At 44.4% G+C, this 6000-nt stretch overlaps 1 protein-coding gene across 1 annotated transcript in view; it reads right to left on the reverse strand.

The window, feature by feature from the left end:
* Positions 1-5666, reverse strand: part of LOC147685062 (GTPase IMAP family member 8-like) — a 248397-nt gene extending 242731 nt beyond the window's left edge. Inside the window, exon 1 of the mRNA XM_086939754.1 lies at positions 5550-5666. The gene's annotated coding sequence lies outside the window, so the exon portion shown is untranslated. The remainder of the gene's footprint in view (positions 1-5549) is intronic.
* Between the last annotated feature and the right edge of the window lie 334 nt (positions 5667-6000).

Consider the following 6000-nt stretch of genomic DNA (forward strand, 5'->3'; position numbering starts at 1 on the left):
TGTCTAATCACTCAGGCACTACCCAGACACTCCTCCATTCATTGAGACATTACCCCTCCATTCATGCAATCACCCAGGCACTCCCATGCACTCATGCAATTGGTCAGGCTCAACCCATGCAGTCATATGTGCACTTAGGCATTTCTGTAGCACTCATGCAATCAGTCAGGCTCTACCCATGCAGTCATACATGCACACAGAAACTTCTGTAGCACTCATGGGATCACCCAAACACTACCCATGCAGTTTTACAATCATCCAGGCACTACTCCTCCACTCATGCAATCACCCGGGAACTACTCATGCACTCATCCAATCACTCAAGAACTTCACATGCAGTTCTACGTGTACCCAGGCACTACCCATTCACTCCTCCATGCACCCAGGCATTACCATGCACTCCTTCAATCACCCAGACATTACCCCTGTACTCAGCAATCACCCAGGTTCCACCCTTGCAGTCATGCAACCAGCCGGGCACTACCTATGTACACATAGAACAACCTATTCAGTACCCTTACACTGCTCCAATCACCCAGTCACTACCCATGCACTTATGCAATCACCTGGGCATTACCTAGGCACTCTTTTAATCATGCAGGCAGTTCCCATGCACTCCTTCAATCACCAAGGCACTGCCCATGCAATTATGCAATCACCTGGGCATTACCTAGGCACTCTTTCAATCACTCAGACAGTACCTATGCAATCCTCCAATCATTCATACATTTCTCCTGCACTCATGGAATCACCCAGGCCCTACCAATGCACTTCTTCAATCACTCAGACAGTATCAATGCACTTCTCTAATCACCCAGAGATTACCCCGGCATTTATGCAATTACCCAGACATTACCCATGCACTTTTTCCATCCCTCAGGCAGTACCTACACACTCCTCCAATCACTCAGGCACTACCCATGCACTCATGCAATCACCCAGGCATTACCCATCCACTCCTTCAATCAATTAGGCAGTATCCATGCACTATTCCAATCACCCATAAATTACACCTGCACTCATGCAATTACCCAGGCATGCACATGGAGTCTTTCAATCACTCAGGCCATTCCCATGCACTTCTTCAATCACCAAGGCACTACCCATGCACTTATCCAATCACCCAGGCATTACGCATCCACTCCTTCAATCATTCAGGCAGTACCCATGCACTCCTCTAATTATCCAGATATTACACCTGCACCCGTGCAATCACATAGGCATTACCCATGCACTCCTTAAATCACTCAGGCAATATACATGCACTCCTCCATTTACACAGGCACTTGCCATGCACTCATGCAATCCCCCAGGCATTACCCATCAACTCCTTCAATCATTCAGGCAGTACCCATGCACTCCTCCAATCACACACACATTACACCTGCACTCGTACAATCACCCAGGCATTACACTTGCACTCCTTCAATCACTCAGGCAGTACCCATGCACTCCTCCAATCACCCAGGCACTACCCATGCACTCATGCAATCACCCAGGCACTACCCATCACTCCTTCAATCATTCCAGCAGTACCCATGCACTCCTCCAATCACCCTGACATTACACCTGCACTCGTGCAATCACCCAGGCATTACCCATGCACTTCTTCAACCCTGACTGATTGCATGAGTGCTACAGAAGTGCCAAAGTGCACATATGACTGCATGGGTTGAGCCTGACCAATTGCATGAGTGCATGGGAGTGCACAGGTAAATTCATGAATGCAGGGGTAATGTCTGAATGAATGGAGGAGTGTCTGGGTAGTGCCTGAGTGATTAGACAAGTGCATAGGTAGTGCCTGGATGATTTTAGAAGTGTATGGGTAGTGGCTGGGTGATTGGAGGAGTGCAGGGATGGTGCCTGGATGACTTAAGGAGTACAAGGGTAGTGCTAGGTTATTCCATGAGTGCATAGGTAGTGCCTGGGTGATTGCATGACCGCAGGGATAGTACCTGAGTGATTGGCAGGACCCTGGATGTTACAGGCCTATTTCTCTGCTTGATGGTGTAATGAAAGTAATAGGCAGAATAATTCTGGAATGCTTGCAGAATTGGGGAGAGGAGAACTCTTTTCTGTCTGATCTGCCTTACCGTTTTCGTGCTGGTCTTGGAACGATAGAGCAGGGGATAAATCTGTCAATCCTGTTAGGGAAATATACTACGGCCAAACAGGGGAATTTATTCTTAGCATTTGTGGATCTCACACCTGCATTTGACTGTGTGATTCACAGCAAACTCTGGTCTATTTTAGAAGACATGGGGGTTGAGATTCAGATTATTTATTTTCTTAAGCGTTTTTATAATGACGCCAAAGCACGTGTGCGCTGTGGTCTGAAGAGGGAATGCTCTGCTACTTTCCCGATTAAGAGCGAAGTCAGGCAAGGATGTGTCCTGGCTCCGTTTCTTTTATATTAATGGCCTGGGGGATGCCCTCCTAAAAGATAACAAAGATTTTCCGTACGTGGCAGGACGCCCAATACCAGCGCTCCTATATGCGGATGACGCTGTGCTAATGTCCGGCACTCAAGTTGGCCTGCAGAGGGTCCTAGACAGCTACTCTCTGTTTATGGAAAATCTTGGCCTGAGAGTAAACTCCTCCAAGACCTTTATCATGCGTTGTGGCCGTGGAATTAAGAAATGTAAAGATATTTTTGTTGCAGGACAGAAGATCGGGGAAACTAAGGGGTTCTCTTATTTGGGAATCCTTTTTGGCCGTATTGACACTTGGGTCCGGCAGTTACAGCTAAGAAGTTGGTACTCCTAAGGACAGCATCTGTTCTGATCACCTTTGCTAGAAAGCTGGGGAAAAGGCCACCAGAAGAGCTTATTAAGATCTATAAGGCAAGGTGTGTTTCATCTACAGTATACGGGGCAGGAATCTGGGGATTTGCTGACCTGCTCCCAATCCAACGTATAGAAAAATATTTTTTAAGATATATTTTAGCACTCCCGAATAGTACCTTATCCTGCTTATGTCATGCAGAGTTGGGACTACCCTTTATTTCTGATTTAATAAAGCTTGAACCTGTACTTCTCTGGCACAGAATATGGACCAAGGAAGAGGCAAAATTAAACAGGGACATCTTATCAGATGCCTTGAAATTGGAAGGGGTTTTGAAAATTCCATGGATAAAATATGTCAAACATTTTTTAAAAGACCTTGGTCATCTTGAATATTTCACCAACCCTTTCTCTATTCAGCAAATATGTAAATGTAAAATTGATACTTGTATAGCGCACTACTCACCCGCAAGGGTCTCAAGGCGCTTGTACGAATATCGCTGTGGAACCCATCCTGGCTTTCCCTGTGAGGCGTCCACTCCTGGGTACCCCCAAGGTGGAGGCCAGGCATCCTTAGCATTGTGGGGGCCGATGTGGAGATTAAGCAAGCTATTGCCCAGAGTTGCAGAGTGGGACTCCATGATTGAAATAGGCACTGAGGCGAGAATTATCAGGTCTGTGGAATTTTTGAGCAAAAGACCCGCCGAGGCGGGGAATTGAACCCTGGTCCCGGGTTAGATCTCTGCATCAGAGTCTGACGCTCTAATCATTGAGCCACACTTCTCCAAATAGCAAGGATGGAATTGAGAAAATATGGTCTACTTTTCTTGGGTTCTATTTGACTGTCATCAGAGATATTGAAACCTACTGTAGTCCACAATCAATTGATTTAATTACTTTTAACATCCAACCCTATTTAACTTTTGTACCTGGAGTTTACGATAGATTTTTATTGACAAGATTTAGGTTGGGGGTATTTCACAGACTAGTCACTCTGCCTAAAATGAACAACTGGTCCTCTAACCTCCAACTATGCCCCTGTGATATTAGGTCTAACCAGTCTACCATCCACGTCATACTGTTTTGTAAATTTTATACCTTTTGTAAGGAGACTCTACCTGGTACCGGTTTTAAAAATGATTGGGCTTCGACTATGCAGACCCGTCCTACTTGTATTACAACAGCTTGAAGATGTATACAGCACATTTAAAATAGTGACCTACTTAAAGAAAGTCTTGAGACAGAGGAATTCTATGACTATTTAGAGCTTTATTCTGGATATAATTTAGGTGAATTTAATAATATTTTAACTTTATAATGTACTATGTACCTTGTCTATATAAAATCATCAAGATGATATTCTTTATGTTTTTAGACTACGTATAGATACTTTTTATCATCATAGATTATGATTTGATGTATTTCTTAACCTGACACGATAAGTACATTTTTCTTTAAAAAAATGTAAATTATGATGTATTTTATTCTCTTTTTGCTTTTATGATTGTTTTATGAAGCAACCAAATGAAGCTTTCTTGACTTGACTTGACTTGAATCATCACAGAGACGTCTGCGGTGCATTACCTAATAGAGATTTCATAATGTACAATTGTGCATTTCTCACTGATTAACTTAACTTTTCATTCAAGCTGTGCGTTATTTTATTTGTAGCTACCTAAAGTGAAAGTCTGAAAAAGTTAAAGAATATTTTTAGCCACACCCTTGGCCACGTTCCCCATACTCACTGGCCCCATCCCCTTTGCACGCAGCATCGCAGTTCTCTGTAATTTTGTAATGCACTTCGACTGCAGGTAACAACACCTATAAGTACTGTACATGAGCAGAGAGTACAAAAAGTGACAGCCCGACAGTGCTGGAAAGCTTTATTTTCTCCAAACAGCACCTTGCAGCACATGAACAAAGGTTTTCCTGACAATAGTATTTTTTTCTGAAAGAGTACCCTTTCAGTACAAAATCTATGCTAGAAATCACAAACATACTTTTGTACAAGGCTACCTGCTGGAAACCGGTACTTCTGGTTGGCTGAAGAGATGCCCCAGCCAGGCAGAAGGCACCGGTCCCGTCAAGGGCAGGTGGTTACACACACTCTATAACCCGCACTTACCCTCGGGTAGCTTGGCACTGAGCAGTCAGGCTTAACACGGAGGCAATGTGTGAAGGAAAGCCACAGCACGCAATCCCTGTAAATATTCAGCACCTCACAAATGCGAGACTTTACACCGAATGAGAATAAACTATCGTTTATGGTGCTTTTGGCATTCCCACTGCAGTACAGTGGGAATGTGCCCAGATTCCTAGGGTCTCGATTCACAAAGAGAAGGCAACGACTGGTAAGACAAAAAGCAGTACATTTCATACTACCAGCGCAGCAACTTCGGTACACAATTGCACTGTGTATCTAATGCAAATCTGACCGCTTAAAACCAGCCTCCAAGCGTGCTGCTGCATGCGGACACTCGGTGATGCCAAACAACCACGTTGACACACAGTAAAAAGCTGTAGCGACACCCCTGACGAATTGCTCAAGAGAAACCTTTGGGTCTGCTAACAGAGCGAGAACATGTGTCTTTGATTATCAATCCCTGCCGCCTGAGAGCCCATTTATCAAGGGCAAAGTGACGTTCACCGGGCTGCTTATTTCGGAGTGGCTTTCGTCATCCAGAAGTTTCTTTTAGAACCAGTTTCACGGCACGTACTCATTGTGTGTGCTACGCCGGGAGAACATGAAACATTGAAGTACTTTACCTGCGTGATGCGCGATCAGATGGATTATGTACCCTCTGCAGCCTCTGCCGTGTGCACCTCTCTCTCGCTGGAGTTAGCAAAAAAGATAACCAGGAAACTGCGGTTCAGAATGACAGGGGGAGACACCTCCTCTCGGAGTCTCTCATTGTTCAGAGGAAAGAAGGAGGGGTTTGGAGAAGATGTGGTAGAACGTGTCTCTCAAACTGAGCGTGCCAAGATGGCGTTTGTTTAATTATGATTCAAAATGTGGTATTTGAGTAATGCTAGAACCTTTGGCAATAGTGATACATTTTGACACTGCAGACGCCCAGTTAAAATGTATGTCTGATTTAAAATCACAGAATGAGAGAAACGGCAGGAAACTGGGAAAACGAGTTGAAGACTTTAAACATAAAAGACCTCTAATGGAAAGCTGTGACCCCCTGCCAAGGCTGAACTTTTTGTTTGTGTA

This window comes from Lissotriton vulgaris, chromosome 10 (assembly GCF_964263255.1).
Source record: "Lissotriton vulgaris chromosome 10, aLisVul1.2, whole genome shotgun sequence".
NCBI lineage: Eukaryota > Metazoa > Chordata > Amphibia > Caudata > Salamandridae > Lissotriton > Lissotriton vulgaris.